This window comes from Catharus ustulatus, chromosome 2 (assembly GCF_009819885.2).
Source record: "Catharus ustulatus isolate bCatUst1 chromosome 2, bCatUst1.pri.v2, whole genome shotgun sequence".
Lineage (NCBI taxonomy): Eukaryota > Metazoa > Chordata > Aves > Passeriformes > Turdidae > Catharus > Catharus ustulatus.
Genome location: NC_046222.1, coordinates 38846682 through 38865826, shown reverse-complemented (window position 1 = coordinate 38865826; position 19145 = coordinate 38846682).

The window sequence follows — 19145 nt, the reverse complement described above, 5'->3', positions numbered from 1 at the left end:
TGATGATTTATGGCCTACTACCTTTTTTTGACATTTATCTAGAGTTTTCATTGTTCATAACCTTACAAAATGCCTGTCAGGTTTCTCTTGCTCTTCTATTTTAAATAAGAGCACAATTAAATGGAAAGCTGAATTGTAGCCAGCAGGATGTTCACAATAATCCAGTACACTGGGGTGCTGTGCAGTACTGATCTCCTGATGTTTCACTGGGGGGTGACTTAAAGGTAAGCTTCTTTATAAAGTTGCAATTTTTCCATTGAAACCTCCCTTCCATTATAGTGGTGAGTTGTGCCAGGCTGTAAGTTAATATCATTAATTCTGATGCAAAATATAAGTTTGAGATTTTTTAAAAAGTCTGTCTGGATTGTTATTTGTCTTTGTTAATGACTGAGCTCTGATTGTGAAAATTTCTACGTAACACTACTTAAAAAATAAAAGAGAACCAAGAGCACTATCTTCTTAGATTTAAAAACAATTACTGGCTGCAGAGAGGAAAAGAGTGAGAAATTAATCTATGCAAAGATGTGTAAGAGTAGATAGTTTCATGAATAACTTACTTTCAAAACAAAGAAGTTGCCATGAAATAAATTTCCTGGTGTAAACTTAGTTAGCTTTTCTATATAAAGGCACTAAACTCATCTACATACATTATGATTTCCACGTTTTCTATAGTTATTAAAAAAAATGTTGGCATACCCAGTAATGGAAGAAAAACACTGCTCATCATTCAGTGTAAATCACACCTAGGGCACCTTCTGTTTTTTTCAATATATTAAACCAAACAAAAGGTGGGGCACAATCTTTTATTTTTCAGCTTTGAGATGCAGTTGGGAGATGGGCCTTTGTCTTTACAGAGATGCAGCATATAAATTGAGTTTTACCATGTATTTGTGGAAGAGGAAAAGTAAGGTGGGTAGAAGTTTCCCAGTTTGCATTTAGACCTCTCCAATAGAGTTGTCTCTGTGAGAAGCAGTCAGTCTTGAATCCTTGCTTATTTAAAGAAGAGGATCAATGATCTCTAGAGTGTGCTTCATCTCTTTCTCAGGTGGATGGCTAAAACAGATGATATGAAACATGCCTTAGCAGAGGCAATTTCTCTCCTGCTTCCACTGGGCTCTTGATCTGTGACCAAAGATCCATGCATCCATGCATGCATCCATCCATCCATCCATGCATCCGTCCATCCATCCAATGCATCCTTCAGCACTTGACTTTATGATTCCAACATAGGGTGTCTGTTAATTCAGATGTCAGAACTGTTCATGGGTGTTTAGCCATGAGAGCAATGGCTACAGCAGGGACCTGCCAGGTCTGTCTCAGATGCTGAAATCTGAGCAGCAGAGGACCAGGACGGGGATAAATTGCATCTTTGTGCTTCGGGGAAGAAGTCTTAGTTTCAAAGGAAGAAGCTATCTTCTATCTTATTTCTCGTAGGTGCAGATCCAATGAATCATGGTGAAGGCAGAGGTGAATTTGGCTTCCATTTTGAAAAAAAAAAAAACCTATGAGTTTTACTTGGATTCGCTTTTAAATAAATAAATAAATAAATAAATAAATAAATTCATTAATTAATAAAATTGATGACAGTACATGACCTTGTTCTGTTCCTTGGTGTTGTTGGAATAGAAAATCATTTATGTTCTTTCTATGCTGAGAGTTCACTCAAGACTTTAAATTGCCATTGTCACCTAAGACTTAGAAATCAGGAGAATATCCATCTAAAGGTGCCAAAAAGGAAGAGGGAGATAGGATCCTAAATCTTTTTCTTTCAGTGGCAGCCAAGGAAGAAGAGAGTTCAAAAAATGGGCTGTAGCCACATCACAGAGTCTCTTGCAATTTCATCTGAGCATTAAAAAAATGAAAAAAGTGATTTTCAATGACAAGCTCAGAAACAGGGTTAGTACATTTCATTATATGGGATCTAATCAGTCGAATGGCCAAGGTTATGGTGCTGTGATTAATCACCTCACTTGATGCAGGGTGCTCCTGTCTCTGCCTAGTGCTGATACAGATCAACAGCCCCTGATGTTCAGCCATAACTCCCCAGATTCACTCAGGATTCTCAAATGTCCAGCAGTTTTGGGATAGAAAAGCAGCATGGACATCTATCAGGTTTTATTTAGGAACAAATCATTGGCATGTAAACCTGGATGTCCCATGGCATGGGGAATTCACAGATTAGAAGCCTTTTGCAGGTACCAAGCCTGTCTGTCTATGCCTCTGTAAAACCTCATTTCTCCTGCCCAAGTTTGTGAATGATCTTATCTATCAGAGTGTTCTCTACAAGGTAAAGGGATCTCAGCCTTGTGGTGCCAAATGCTCTGGAGGGGAGGTGCCATGTATAAACTCCACTGGTACCATTTAAACTCAGTACTAATTGAGGCTGATCCCATCACCTGCCTGGGGTTCAAGGCAGGGCTTCTTATCCTGTGAATGCATGGCAAATAAATGAAATGAGTGTATGTATGGAAATGGACCATCTTCACCAGATTCTTACACATTCCTTTAACAAATGGCCCAGATGCATGTCCATCACATAGCTGAAACTGATCTCTTGTGTCTCAAGACAGGACTGGGTCAGGCCCTGTGAGAGGAAGTGCAGCAGTTCTTGTGCGTGTGGTCAAATGCCCACAAGAACGGCTGTGTGCCTGGATGGATGGATGGATGGATGGATGGATGGATGGATGGATGGATGGATGGATGGATGGATGGATGGATGGATGCATGCATGCATGCATGCATGGACATGCTCCATATGCTGAGTCTTAGCAACATGTTCCAGCAGAGACTTTGGAGGAATGGATTATTCTACAGTCCGGGAGTTGAAGAGACTCCGAAGAGCCCTCAGGAAACAGAAAGATGAGACCCAGGTTGAAACCTACCTAAATAATTAATCTGTTTTGCAGCTCAATCCCAAGTACGTACAAGAAGCTGATTAGAAAGAAAGCAGCTGGCTTGGGCTCTGGGCAGATGGTTTGGCTCTGACAGCTTTGTGGTGATACTACTGGAGGCTGCAATACTGCTTGAGAGTGAAAATTCAAAATGTTGAAGTTCTGGAATGAAGTAGAGAGGTGTTTCTGAAATTACTTTGGCAGCTGAGTCAGTTATTGATTGATACTTCAGATGCCCAGGGAAAGACCTGCAGCAGCAGTTGTGGGCAAGACATAAATCCAAGGACTAGCTGCCTCCAGACCTGGAAATATGTCATGAGTCTTTTCTTTTCTTCCTTTTCCCTATTTTAACTCTGAACAATTGATGATCCTACTAGAAATCCTGTTAAAGGCTTGGCTTTACTTATGTTCCTGAGACTTGACAAATTGCTTTACACATGCTATGGAAACTGCAGTATCTCAGACCCAAAACAGGCAACAAAATTTCCTGGAGTTAAGGCCAGAGCTGGCCATCATCTAACCTGACCTCTGCTATACTTATCTCAAACTAATAAGCTTCATCCAGTTTCCACCACACAGTCCCAGTAACTTGGCTTAGAATAAAACAGTTATTTCTGGTCTGGAGGTGAATGGCTGCTGAGTTAAGCCGTGTATGATCAAGATCTCTTTTCTCAGTCACCATGCAATCCTGATATATTTTGCTTCATTCCAAAATGGAATGAAAGCTATGTGTTTGTTTAAATAATATCCATAAATCTCCTTTTTTTTAAAAAAAGCCCCCAACTATCCCAAGCTTCAAGCAAAATATGTAATATAAAGAAAACTGAAAGGATTTGTTTTGATAGCAAAATATAAAGTATTCCAATTTTTTAAACTTTCTTAACTTGCCTAATGTGTAATACAGAAGTTAAAATGGGGAAACAAAATATCATTGAAGGTCAGAATGTTCTGTTCCATTTTTAAAGTGAAGTCATACTGAAATCAAGATGTAACATTTAGATATAGACAAAGATAACATTGAAATCTTTTAAATCTGGGTTCCGAAGATAATTAGCTGGCCTCCTGCTGAACTTGTAGATTTTGGGAAGCAGAAGATGAGTCAGAGTTGGGAGACTCTACTTTTCTATGCAGTACAGGTAAAGCTGCAGTGGAAATGACGTAGATAAGTTGGCCCAAACCTGGGTGCTCCGATTACTCGCCTTAATGGTATTTTTGGATAGTAACCCAGTCATTGGAAAATCCCTCATCAGTCCATCTGCTGAACTCTCCCATGAGTAGTTCTCAGAAGTACAGCAGCCTGTGGTCATTTGGCATAAAAATTATGTAGGTGGCAAACCTCCACAGGATTTTGTTGTGTGTGATATTTTCCCAATTAATGTGATTTCCTTCATAGGTCAAAAGGATGGATCACTTAGTGGTTAGGAAGGATGGTGATCCAAACACATCCAGCACATTTCCATTTGGTCTGTGGCCTAGTCGCTGTTGTTTTCTCAGCCTATTGACTCAGTCAAAATGGTCAAACTGTCCTATTGCAGGGGGCTCAAGACTTAGGGTCTGTATTCAAGACAAAGTGCAGGTGACAGTATCTCATACGTTCCTTGGTGAACTGCAGATTAACATTAAGTGTCATGAAAGGAAACTGCATTGCCCAACCTGTACTAATTAAATTATTGCATGTTACCTAGCCTCAGAGGACTGCAACTGTTTTCAAGGATGTACTTTTTAAAGTATTTACATGTACCTACAAATTTGAGACCATATCTTCATATTTAGTTTTTACAAGGTAAATCTCAACATTATTAGCAACCAGACAAGAAGTGTCATCATAAGTCAGTGTTTTGTTTGAAGTTTATCTTTCTTGAGGGTTGTACTAAGTTATTCTTTAAAGGGGTAAATCTCATATCAGGAAATCACTCTGAAAAGGCACCCCGGGAATTTCTGCTGCTTTGTTTCTTGTGCAAATATTGGAATTTATGCAAATTGGACACTTTATTTCCCACAAATCTGCATTTAATATTCCAACTGCCACCTAATTCAGTTCTGACTGCAAAGAAAGTCAGTCCTGAGTAGAATCTGAAGATTCCTCTTGTATGTTTACTGTGAAACCACTGTAAGCACTTTAATGATTTTTCAAAGAATTAAACATTATAAACTGGCTGGTCACTCGTGTTGGTCAGTCCAGATGGTCAGTGTTTCACTGAGATCCAGCAGAAATGAACAAAAAAGTGTACACCTGTACACTATGTTTAGGTTGAAATATTTTTTTAGTGTATGAAAAAAATCAACAAATGCTGTTGGAGAGTTTCCCTTTCATCTAGGTGGCTCGTAGAGTCTTATCCAGAATTAAGCTGTAAACTGCAGAGCAGAAACACAGCCCCATGAACACTGATCTGGGCAAATTTGGGCAAAGGAATCATGACCTACTCCCTGGTGTTGTTGATGTGTGTTTTTGATCAGTAATTAGATCAGCACAGAGTGTTTTGCTCTGGTGATGGGTTTGTGTGGTGATGCAGTTCTGTGGCCAGGGTAATGATGGGTGAGATTAGACGTGCAGTCCTACCAGTCCCAGCTGTTCTCCTGGCCCTGAGGAAACACAAGCATCGAGAGCTTTTTGAGACTGGCCTTCAAGGGGGGGTGAAACCCTGGCTAAGAAGTGCCTGCCTCTCTGCAGGATCTATATGAGGAGTATAGGCTGTGTAGGCAAAGGTTTAATTTCTGATTGGGCTGGTCAGAAAGGGGCTTGAATTCTGAGTACATGCCTGACAACAGTATTCTCTGGGGCTCTTCACTCACACCCCGATCCTCTGAATACTTTGGACTAGGAGCCACCAAAGGAATAGCTGGATGAATGCCAGTGTGCTATTTGCTGATGCAGTCTGCTTTTTAAATTGAATTCCACTCAATGAAATATTATTCCTTTTGTTGTGATAAAGTATCGTATTACTGGACACATCCATACATATAATTTTCAACTTGTTAATATGACACGAGGATTTCCTGTGTGAAGTAAGTGTAAATTAAATTGTTCTAAGTGAAGGAAATCCATTCCCCTACATGAGCTCAGCACAGAACATTTCGCTTCTGACTTTCCATTTATGGTAGCTGGTGAGTGTTTCTAAAGCTTGTCATATATAGGTCATAGAATAATTTATGAGAGTGAGAATATAATTTTTCCATGTAAAAATATAAAGCACTATCACAGGCTTACCACTTTAGTAATGCTCACTCAGAGAGTAGAGAGCTCACATTTCTGAATTTTAATATAAGGGCCCTGCCTCCAATGTGAAGCAAGGTCTCAGGTGGCCGGTGGTGATATATGAACCATTTATTGATCTTCCCTAACGGGATGAATTTTGCCTATCAGTGAGGAGCAATCCAAATTTTAACTCAGTGTCTCATCTGTGCACCTAATTTTAATTTCATTATTATCAGCATTTTGGAGTCTGGCTTGGTTTGATATTAACAACAAGTATTTGTATGGGAGTCTTCCTAATTAAACTGAAATGTCAACTTTATGCCTCTATGTGATTTTATTTTCTAATTTAAAGTTCTGTTCTACAGGAAGTGCTTTAATTTAAATAAATCTCTCGGGGAATATTTATTTATTTTTTGAATTTCAAGTAAGTTATTGTCTTTGAAATAAACAAGCCATGCAATGGAACAATATTACCTCAAATGTATGAAATGGAAGTTGGAGTGCTGCAGAACTGCTGACAAGGGGTGTCTAGTCCCAACCAAAGGGCAGCTCTCCAGATGGGCTGCTGCAGACTCCATAGTTCCACAGGCTGGAGATTTTAGGGCTTCCTTGCTTTGCTGCTCAGAAACTACAGAGATTAGATAGGGAGCCCATACATTTCTCTTTTTCAGACAATTTTTAAATTTTGTGATTTTTTTTTTTTCTGAACTGGGATGAAATTCTGCCATGTCTGCCTGCCTCCGTGAAATATGGTGACCTTTCAACAGAAAGTTCTGATAAACACATGCTTAACTGTTTTTTTGAATCAGGACTACACAGGGAAAGGCTGGAAGAGCTGGGACTGCTCAGCCTGGTGAAAAAAAGTGCAGAGGAATTTTATCTATAAGTATTTGATGAAGGAGATTAAAAGACCGAGTAGACTTTTCTCGGCAGTGTCCACTGTGTGTACAAGAGGCAATGGGTCTCAACTGAAATACAGGAAATTTTTTTTAAACATGAGAAAAAAGCTTTTTCACTGTGAGAGTGGCCAGACTCTGACTCAAGTTGCCCAGGAGGTTATTCATACCATTTGAATGATCAAAATATCAGCTGGACACAGCCCTGAGCAACCTACTTTCACTTACTTTGGCCAGGGAAATGGACTCGTTGTTCTCCAGAGGTGACTTGCCACTTCCATGATTTTGTGACATTGTGTAACTGCAGGGACCCTTAGTCCCTCCTCAAACATCCCCAGCTGTGGTTGCTGCAGGAAAGGAACTTTTTAATCTGGGAGCTGATGTTCAGCCTTCATAGGCGTTCCAGCATGATGCAGATGATGCAGTACCATTGCTTTCATGAGGGTTTTGAAGTGGGAATCTGTGCCTTAAACATTAGATCTCCTTTTCACTGGGGGATGTTCTGAAATCATCAATGGCTCTACATTAAAAGAGAACAAATAGTTGAAATACTGGCCCCAGACAGGTCAGTGGCAAAATTCCCAGCCACTTTAATGGATCTGAGAATCCACCAAAGTCAAGGTACTTGTAACAGCAATGCATCTATGTTATGTCTGAATCTTGTTAACAACTTTCTGGAGTACAGTAATTTCATGATTATAAGCCGCACCATTTTGACTAAAATTTTGGTCTGAACCCAAAGTGCAGCTTATAATCAGGTGCGGCTTATATATGGACAAAGAACAAAAAGTTACTGTTTTAGTTTGGAGGACAGGTGTCTGCTAAGAAAGGCAGGAGCTTCTCTTTGAAATGGAGAATGTAAACCCCCTCCCTCCAAATTATTATAATTTTGAAATCAAGGGGCTCTCAGGTAAAGAAATGGGAATTAGGAATAACAGTTCTTTACTAGGGAAATTAAAATAGAAATACAGTACTACAAAGAAACGAACTCCAAACCCTGACAAAGTCAGAGTACAACCTGACACCCCGTCAGGCAGGGTATTGGTAGCAGTCCCATTAAATGGTGGCTGCATCCTCCTGCAGTGACAGATGTGATTCAGCTGGAGCAGTGCTCCTGTAGAAGGTGCAGTTTCCCTCTGGAGGTCCAGTGGTGATGTGGAGAAATCCGGTTTTCCTCTGGAGTCCAGTGGAGAAAGGGACTCCCTTAGTGTCCCAAAACCTCTGTTTTTATCTTGGTAAGAAATGTTGGGCTCTTCCCCCTGGCTGGAGCAACTTCCAATGGGATGCAGTAATTTTATCAGTCCCACAGTGGGACTCAATGGGCCATTAGCAGAAAATGACTCCCTGGAGGAAGGATGGGTTGTGAAAAGATAAAGAACAATGCCCTGCCTGGTTTCAATGGATGGCCCATTAGCAGAATATCTCCCATGTAGATAAGGATCACTGCCCCCACCCTCAACAGATGGTGATAGAATAGATACCTTTTATCACACTCTGTATTGTGTGTATGTAACATGCGGCTTATAATCAGGTGCGGCTTATATATGGATAAAGAATGAAAAGTTGCCGACACCCGGAAGTGCGGCTTATACTCAGTGCGGCTTATAGTTGTGAAATTACTGTATTTTTCTTTGACAAACAAACTTTGCAGAGCATCTAACTAGAGTGTGTAACTGCCTGGAAGCAGAGCCATTTGCCAGTGATTACTGAGAATTGTATTTAAAAATGAAACAATGCCATTCACAGTGGGACTATATTTATAGCTATATGAAATGCACCAGACATTAAAATATTATGAACTTTTCTGAGAGACTTACATAGGCAGCTTGGGAAATCTGAAAGACAGCGCCAATATAATCATAAAAGCTGGATTAATAGTTTTATTTTTATATATGCAATATTAATAGCTGGTTAATATTAAATCTTAGTAGACAAGGGGGGAGTATATATATTGAAAATTATCGCTTTGAAAAGTTTATCTTTGTTCTCTTGAATTTCATGCCCAGCATTATTATACTAGGTTCCATTATACATGTTTCTCAGAAAAATACTATGGGATGTATTAATCCATTGTTACTGGTGAGATTAGCTGTGTTTTCAAACAGGAAGTTTAGAGATGCAGGAGTTGCCTGCATATGACCATTGCATGTGCAGTAATACGTCACAGGTGCACTCATCACAAACAGTTCCATGCAGTGTAAAATCCTGTCTTAATTGGGAGCATCCTTTGGATTTCAGGGTCTTCAGGGCCTAAAAGTGAGGTGTTTAATTCATGTCAAAAGCTGCCAAGTTGTCCTGGAAATACATAACCCATCTGTACCCTACATTGAAAATTGTCAAACATTTGCTAGATAAAACTACAGAGAATCCTTATCTGAAAAATAGCCAAGTTGAGTTGTTTTCTTATCTTTTAACTTTGTGACAGTTTATTACCAAACATTTGTTAGGAAATACTTAAGAATAATTGGCATAAGAATAGATAAATATAAAAAACATATAAAAGGTGAAGTTCAGAAGCAGTGGAAGTTTAGACACAGTATTTTTTTTCTTGCTTCAACACAGTGAGATCATCTGTGGCTTTGCAGAGCAGCTGCAGTGGGTTGTGTCTGCAACCCCAAGTGCAGTCTGTCCCCTTGCCCCTACAGCTCCTCCAGCCTTGGCACAGCTTGTCCAGGTCTGTGTAACAGAAAGAGCTGAATCACAAACAGAATCAGGAGCTTTCTGTTCCACTTCCAGGCATATATAATATTAAGAAAACTTTGCATTAAATTATTTGTTTGCACAGTGTTCAGAGAATTATTTCTGTATTAGAAAACGTTTAGCCTTTTCCTTTCTGCTTCAGCCATCTCCTTGAGAAGTGTTTGTTACACTCACTCTGGGGTTTGCAGTGGAGGCAGATATATTTTCATAGATATTTTCTTGAGCAAGATATCAAACATCCATAACAGTGCTTCACAGTTATTAGATTTAGCCATTTCCAAAGAACAAAGCAGAGGAATAATTTCCTAGATAATTTGTCTGCTCTTTAATATGTTCTATGTTATTTTTCCAATCCAAATTTTAAAAGTAGCCTGCAATCCACCCATATTCTGTAATATCTGTAATACTGCTTCTTACAAAGAGTGACAATGCCAGCAGTTGTTCCTTGGCTGTATTCCCAGCAAGTGTAATTTAACAGGTGAGAAATAAAGTATGTGAGTGCGATAACAGTGTGATACTCTAAATTTAGACGATATTGAGGGTTTTTTGTAAATTGTAAATATTCTTTCTGTTTTTTCTCAGTAGGCATGGAAAGTCTCAGTACGATCTTTATTAAAAACGAAGAACTTTCTGGAGTTTGACTGAAAAAAAAGTTCTATCTTTTTGTAAGTTGTTATAAATCAAAGAACAATTTTTGTTTTGGTTTGTTTGTATCACTTATGAAAGACAATTGATTTGGAGCTAGCGTTAAGAAAGATAGCCAGGAGCCAGGGAGTTACTGTAAATCTTGCTTATACATCATAATTGATTAAATTCTCATTTTAGCTGACTGAAGAGTTAATTTCTGCTCTACAAGAAGTCTGGTGGAGGATAGTGAAGACATTTAATTTTCTGCCTTGACTCAGCTCAGACAGATCCAGGAACACTAGGTCTACACAGTATATTCTGGAAAATCTTGCCACCTAAATACTTTTTTTTTCTTTTAACCTTTTCTGTGTTCTGATGGCATCATGATGGCAGTATGTTGGGACTCTGTGTTGATTCTTGCTTTTTTTTTCAAGTCCCAGTAACAGTATTTTGGAAAAGAGAAATTTGGAAAAGCTCAGGGTCTACTAAATGGGCGGTTGTTAGGTTTCTATGGAGGAGTGTACCGATGTCATGCAGCCAGTAGGAAATCTTGTTTGGGTGCCTCCTACACAAAGTGTCATTTTCCATGAACAAAAAAGCTTCATTTTTTTTAAAAAGACATCTTTTGGGGTACAGCAGGAGACACTGTCATAGCTAACTGATAAGGCTAAGAGTACATTTAGATGTGATGGATTTAGGATTCTGGAGCTGCATTCTTAAATATGCAACAAGGCCACTGACCATCCGGGGAAAACTTGATGTTAAGGCACAAGGACTTACAGTCCTATATCTTATAGATACTTATGGAAATCTTGTCCATTGACTTCATGGTGGAGAGTAATTATACCCTGTAGATTCTTTCCAAAGTCCATGGGCTCAATGGCCAAGAGTAACTCTGTAGTAACTGTGACTATCATATTTTGCCAAAATATTAATATAATCTGTTCATAAAGAGACAATGACCAGTGTTTTCCAAGAAAGTATTCTATCTGATCTTACATAAAACACTATCCAATCCTACATGTAAAATGCTAATTGTCATTGTGTTGGAGAGGAAGTCAAAACTCCAATATTCGACATCATTCCACCAGTTCTATTGCAGTGAAAGATGGGATATATCTCTTTGAGTGGTGTATCTGTTCATTTCCAAAGGCTTTTTGCTGCAGAATTGGAAATGAACAGATTCTCTAAAGGATTTCTTCCTAAACTTGTTTAATGTGTCTACATTTTGTTAATTTATTTGGAAGTAAGTTTTTAAAGCCAAATATTATTACACAATAATGTGCAATACTGAGCTTCTTTGACTAAAGATATGTTATTACTTGGAACCTATTAAAAAAAAATTAAGCATCTCCACCTTGGATTTTGAATTGAAATATGTAATGATCCATGCATTCTCTGCTCTGAGTAGCCTGTTGATCGATATGGATTTCAATACTCTTGTGTTATAATAGCTCCCTTTCTTACCTTTCGTTAGCATTTGTCATTTTGATGGTCTCCACAGCTATCTTAAAACCTAAGTACCTTCTCAAAATTTTATGTTAAGAGTATAATAATAAAACTCGAACAACAGGAAGTAATAAAACTTAGACTCATGTTTTCTTTCCATTTTAATGAGCCAGAGTTTGATATTTTTCTTTCACCACTGTCTCTTTACCTCAGGAGTGATCCCAATGGTTACCATAAGAATGTTTGGAGAGCAGAGTGGTATTCAGTCAAAAAAATAGACTCATATCATAATGCATATATTTTCCAGTATTATGTATTCCTATCCTGTGCATCTTTAAAAATAGGAAGAGGAGAAAAAGCGATATAAAAATTCTGTAATTCTAAACTTCCCTTCATATTCATGGACATGCTAAGGGATAATAGAGTAGTTGATACTAAGGCAGTGTTTTCAGTATTGGCCATCTTTTACGTTAAAAAAAAAGAAACAGTTGTTTTAGTTTCAACCTCTGAACTCTTCTTTCAATTATAGCTGCCAATTTAGTTTAGAATATCAACTACTATGTAGTTATACAATTCATCACAATTACTGAAATTAGATAGAAGTAGAATTATATGACTTAGCATTTCAGAATCCTTCAGCTGAGGTTTTATGTGCAGTATCTGGTTATACGCCAGGCTGAGAAGGAGGCTGGATCAGAGACAAACTAATCTGTGGATATCTTGGCAATACTTCTTTCTTGCCTTCAATCCCAAAGAAATCAGTTTGTAGATTCTACAGTTTCATGAAAACATCTTAATTGGAGAAAAGGAAAAGACGTGAAGCTTTGAAAACACACAGATACTGTGTATCCAAATACTGTGGATTTTGACCATGATGCTCAGTGTTGGGGATTATTTTTTGTCAGTGGCTCAGAGAACTGTTATAAGCAGCTTGATCAGTCTTAGCTCTGACTGTTGCAGCTTTCTCTAGGTGGTTATGCTTTATTAGCTGGCAGGACAATGGTATGTTTCCTTGAGAAGGAACAGAGACTGTTAGTCTGCCTTCTGACACTCCACAGTGTCGTCTGAAAGGAAAGCAGAGTGTAACCACTCCGCAGTGCTGGCAGTGAAGGCTGAGATCTATGCTTTTACAGGAACTGGCGGTGAAAGCATAGTGAGCTGGTTTATTGACCTTGTTACTCTTCTTGTTGACTGATCTTGTCTTACAGTAAACCTCTGTGTCTTACAGCTACATAATTCTGTCACAGTGTGACTCAGTTTTGCAGGTGGTGATGCAGGTAAGTACCATGTAACCATTACATCCATGAAATGCCTCAGTTATTACCTCTGGTGGGTGTCTGACCCACCAAGAGGGCTCATCTGCTCTGATCTGCTACTGACTTCCATTTAAGGTCTCCCAAAACTGGGCAGGTCAAGAAGTTTTATTCAAAGCTTTTGGGGAAGGAAATGAACTGTTGTGCCTACTGAGATCAACTGCTCACTCTAAACACATGTCATCATATTACTCCTCATGGCAGGAAATTTAGACTAAAATATATTCAATGGCAAGGATTTGGGCACTGCTGGCCTCACACCAGCTGGACAAGCTCTCCTGGCTTCTTCACAATTCATACATTAGTGTCACAGCACACCACAGATATGAGTTGGGAGAGTAAATATTCATATTGCTTACCACACAGAATGCCAAACTGTCAAAGGAAAGGTTAAACAGAACTTTACCTGAAACTGCAAACACAGTCTCATACAGTCTCCTACATTAGTATGCTAAATAGCTCTAAAATAAAGTAATATGAGAGATAAGGGGGTTTATCCATGAACGAAATATGCAATCTACTGACAGCAAGAAAGAAAGAGGAAAACAAACATTTAATATACAGAGGATTCAAAATTCCTCCTTAGAAATCACTGTCAGCTTGGCTCACCAATAGGTGAGAAATTAGTACTGTTCAGGGACTGAGTTTTGGAAAAGATCCTGAGGCAGGTGTAGGTGAGACCTTCTGCCTGTTCACTGAAAGCAGAACAAGCAGTATAAATCTGTTTACTTTGGCTAGTTATTTGTGCACAGGTTTGTTTTCCCAGTCTTGATATTGGAAGGTGTCAGTTTCTCTCTCACTCTTCATATCTCTGTTCTGATATTTTCCTGTCATTTTTTGACAGGACAGATGTGAGTTGCTCTGGAGACTCAGACTCCAGCTATTTCCTTGTGCAGCTCCCCCAGATGGCTCCCCTGCACTGGCTGCTGTCCTGGGCATGGACATCGTGTCTCTGCTCCTCAGCACTGGAGGGTCATTGTGTCTCTGCTCCTCAGCAGTGCCACCAATGGCATTGCTTCTGGGCTTGTTACCCCTCTGGAAAGGAAAAGAGGAGCTGACAGGAGTTTGGAGGCTGAAAAAATGCATAGGTTTCCTGTTGCTAAGCATGATGTGAAGAAAGAGATGAGGAATTTGTAGATATATCTTTCAGCAGTCAGTTTTAAGGTGTAAATAAACATTTAAAAATATATTGTTTCATTGAAGGTTTCCAGTCTGACTGTCAGTCATACGATTTGAAGATTGTGACCTTTTGAAGGTGTTAATCTACAATGAATCCAATACTGGGGTACAAACTCACTAATATCACTGCTTTAACTAGGGAAGGAGTGGTTAATTGACAGAGGAGTTAAAGTGGCTGCAGGCCACTTCTGTACAGAGATGGATGTTCACCTGGTTCTGGGGATTGCAGTAGCTAAGAGCTGAGCCCAGTCCCATCGTGGCTGCAGCTGATGGAATGTGTCCTGCTGGAGTGGTGGTGAAACCTCTCTGTAGTGACAGTGTGCATGTTTCAGTTGTACCATTTCTGTATTCTCTCTTTTTCCCCCTGTGGGAGTAAACAAACCAAATGTTTTTGTGTGTAAAAGTGGATCAGCTGCAGTTAAGAATGCCTTCTGCACCAATAGCTGCAATAAAAAGCATGTTCTTGCACAAGCGGGAATGTCTGAGAAGTTTCACCTTTTGAGTAAATTTATAGCAGTTAATTTTATTGTTATAGATACAAAATACATATTAAGTAAGTTGGTGCTAAATAGAGTTATAAAACAGACAGAGTCTACATGCAAAGGACTGGCAGCAATACCTCAAACCCCAATCTATCAGGGAGATTGAGACAGCACAAATAAAGGACAAGCCAAACACTCATCTCCTCCAGGTATTCTCCTGGGGGATGTCAGCTGCTCACTGTCCACATGCACCAAAATCCTCCACCTGACTCCCTTCTCACCAGCATCTCTTGCCCCACTGAAGGGAGACAGGCTCCTGCTCAAAGGGACTTGGTGTCTTCCCCCTTCTTCATTCAGTCCCACAGTTGCCTTCCTGTGCCTAAAGCTGACAGTCCTTGCCTTAAATTACTGGAGGGTTTTTAGCTGCTAAAGTGCCTGGTGCCTGGTGGAACAGGGTACCAAGCTCTGTCTGGGAAGGTCAAGCTCTCTTCCTTACTCCACAACTCATCTCTCCACCCAGTGCTCTCATTTCCCTTGTACTTTTGTTTCTTATCTTAGATAACTCAGAGAAAAGAGTGCTTCTAAAAACATAGTTACTCCAGGCCTATCCTAAATGGTCCTTGGAGTTGTGGAAGTCTTGGCCCTCAGGAGTTGTAGAAACACCTGAAATAACAATTTTTCCAGCTGCAACTGAAAAAACCAGAAGTTGCAAATACTCTTGTTGAGGTGACTGATCTTCATGCTTGTCGTGCTTCATGCAAGTCAGTTCAAAAGAGCTGACTGGTGAGCAAGCACTCTCTTCTTGGGAGTGCTACTATCTACTGGCAGTGAGTAAAACCAGTTGTCAGCCAACTATCAAAAAGAAAAAAAAGGAGAAAAAAAAAGACACATATTTTTTACAGCCTTACTCCATTCTGAGGAAAGGAGGGAAGTTATAAATGGGATGCTGAGGTTGAGAATATGTTTGGGACCCAGTAGGAAATTTCCTTTTGGTAAGCCAGCTTTTTGTGCATGAGCTGCTGGTAAGTAGGATTCACACAGCACTGGGTTCTCTGCCTCTTGTGCTGGTGGCTGTCTTCAAACACAGGTGATTTTCCATAGGCCATAGGAACAGAATATAAAACTCTGGAAAACCAGGAATATCACTGAGAAGCTTCTTTTACTGGAATTAATCATCAACTGATGCAATCCTCAGCTGCAGTTTGGCTAATGCCCACAGGCTTTGAGGGTGCTTATCAGGTTGAACTCTTCCTGATGTACCATGTCTTTATCTGATCCCATTCCCTACTGCAGCTGGTTTACCTCAAAATAATAGATAATTCAGCATGGTTCAAGTTGTTTGTTCTTATTTTAAATCCCCTCTTTCCAATTAAAAATTATAACCCAGAGTAGACTCCTCACTAATTCAAGAGAAGAATCTTAAGAACCTCACTTACTTTAGATACTCATTCAAAAAGTTTACAGTTAGTTTTATCCTGTCACCTTACGTGCATGATTCTTATTTCTTGTCCATCCCATTTAGTTTTTGTGACCTTCATGTGATGATTAAACCATGACTGGAAGTTATCACAGTGAATTGAAGTAGAAGACGTGAAGACCTGTGAAGACTTATGCTGGTGGATCAATCAGAACCTCTAGGTGGTTAATTTACTTTTATTTTTTTTAAAGATCTGGCCCATCATGATTTATCTGGGTGCTATTTGTAGGGGTTGTATATTTTATGTGTCTGGTTTGGGTACGTTTTTTTTTTCCTAGTTACTATGGACAGGTAGAATGAAATTAGGCAGTCTAAAAGCACTTGGGTAACACCATAGTCAGAAACAGTGATATTGATATATCTGAATACCTTGTAGGTTGCTCTTCAGTCATAGTGCCTGTCTACAGACATGGTTCATTTAAGATTGCCATTAAGCTGAGAATATCTTAAAGATGGTTAGCTAACACAGTTTTCAGAGCAAAGAGAGACCAAATAAAATGTATTCACTTCATCAGAACAAGGAATGAAAACCTGGAAGTACAGAGAGTTGGTTTTGGCTGAATGTCATAAATATGCAAATTGTAAGACTTGGAAATAGAGAGGAGAAAGAGAAGAAATAATCCTTATGGCTCTGACTCTGAAGGAGAAATTTTCCCTTAAATTTGCTATTCTTATTTGACTGCCAGCTCAGTCAAGCTTGTGACAGGTAGCAGAATGAATTGGTGGCAATAACTATTAATAAATGTGATAGTTGCAATAATGTCTAATTACCCCTGGTGTGTGTTCAATGGACGTTTATTGTACAAATGCAATGGAAAGAAATATGTCCTGTACAAGACATATAAAAAATATAAATTCTCAAGAATTGCTTTGAAGCACAGGTTAATCTGGGGGGAAAAAAGCTTAAAAATCTTAGGGTGTTGTGGTTTGCTGTTTTGTGTTGTTATTGTTGCTGCTGTTTTTTGTTTTTACCTTCCTTCAGTATTTTGGTTGGGAAATTCACACTTGAATCTGAAGGAAGAGTCACACAGTGCCAGTGAAAAAAACAGATCTGGAGTTTATAAGGCTGAGCTATGCCACAGATATTTCACGTGGTTAAACACTGCTGCAAGTCCTAGTAGGTCAGTGACAGTGTCACAGGAACACCTCTGAAGCACAATGGAAATGTCTTGTCCCCGTTTCATCACTCAAAACGTTTGTGTTGTATTTCTCTTGCAGCTAAAACCTGTTTGTTTTCCCAAGATGAATTGTTGTACTTCCCAGAACATGCTCTCTGTTAACTGGGAGTAAATGGTGCAGGGGAATGAGTGCTCAATGTGATGGGCAGAAATAGGATCAAGTGAGACATCCAGTGATTCTGGATGCAGTAAAAGCTGTTCTTTTGCTCAGAGTGAATATTAGTGATGTTTCCATGGTTCATGAATACACTCAGTCAGAACATGAAGTTCTCATGGGAAAAAGAACAACCTGTCCCATTAAACAAATATGTCCATGTTGCTATTGAATCAGAAGTCAGCAGCCGCAACAACAATTGCTGACAGAACATAGCTTATTTTAAAAAGGTGCTTCTTTAAATACAATCAGTTCAAAGTTCTACAGGCATCAATGCAGAAATATCCTAGGTCTGTATGCTGCCAGTATTTTGCCCAAGCCCATGGCATCAGGATATCAGCCACCTTAGATGTCTCTCTGTGTCAAGATTTGTTGACATCTCAGGATCCAGTTCAGGGCTTTCCTGGCCAAACCATTTTGACCTAGATTTTCTTTCTGTAGGTAGCAGGGAAACAAGACATACTGTGCAATATTGTGCAATATACAGCCAAGCAGCTAAACTGGAATATGCTTGCAACCTCACCCAACTTCAGCTTTCTCTTCTCTCTGGCACTGTGACATTTTTTCTATGAAGGTCTCTCATGAAAACATCCTTGACCTGTTCAACCCTTCCCTTCCTTTTTTTTAATTTTTTTTAGATATGTAAGTAATGAATGATCTCTTCTATCTGATAGCTGTCAAGGAGCTCTCTCACAAAGATGTATCTGTGCATTTGCAGCTTGGAGAGAAATATATTTGGTATGTAATTTGGATTTTGGTGTGAAACAGCTGCAGTCTGGAGCTGGTGAAGATTTTGATATCACAGAGCTTTGGTCAAAGGTCAGACCAGGCAGCTCTGGGGAAGCCACAGCATGCAAATTCAGACCAGCACCTTTTTCAGTTATCTGGATTGGAGTGGGAGAGATCAAGATCTCATCAGCTCTCACAAATGTGAGTTGTGAGGATGCTTCTGAGTGCCACTCGAATTTCATGTCGACAGTGGAGAACACTCTAAAATTCTGTGCATGATTCTGACATGGAAGAGGGGATTTGGGTGGTTTTTATCCCTTCCTGGTCTGATGCTGATGGCAAAATATTGCTGCTGACCCTGCTGTACTTTGTTTGCCTTCTCACAGTGGCACCCATGAGGATCTACAGGCAGTGTGCCACACATGGATTTCTTTTCCCATGAAGCTCCAGGAGCAGGTAAGAATCATAAAGATGTAACAGCTTGCCATGATCTCTTAAGATGATGATAATTTCTAAATGTTGAATTATTTGGTAAAGTCTGCTGCCCCCTTGTCTTTTAGGTGTAAGAATTTCTTGGTCATTTCTGAAATACTGCACCAAATCTGCCTTCAGAGAACATGCTGGAGAGCTGCAGTCTAAAGCTTTAAAGTGCAAAATATTAACCCTAAGTCAAATCTTTCAGATTGCAATTTATGTCCACTGTGATGAAATATATTTATATAGACTATACTGCATATAAATTAATTGTGATGGACATAGAGCCTTGTTTTCCCCCTCTAAAAATAAACAGTTTAATTAAGGAAGTATTGAGTAAGAATGAGCTTATCCAGCTATAATTTACAGGAAAAGCATGCTTCAGGATGAACAGGAGATA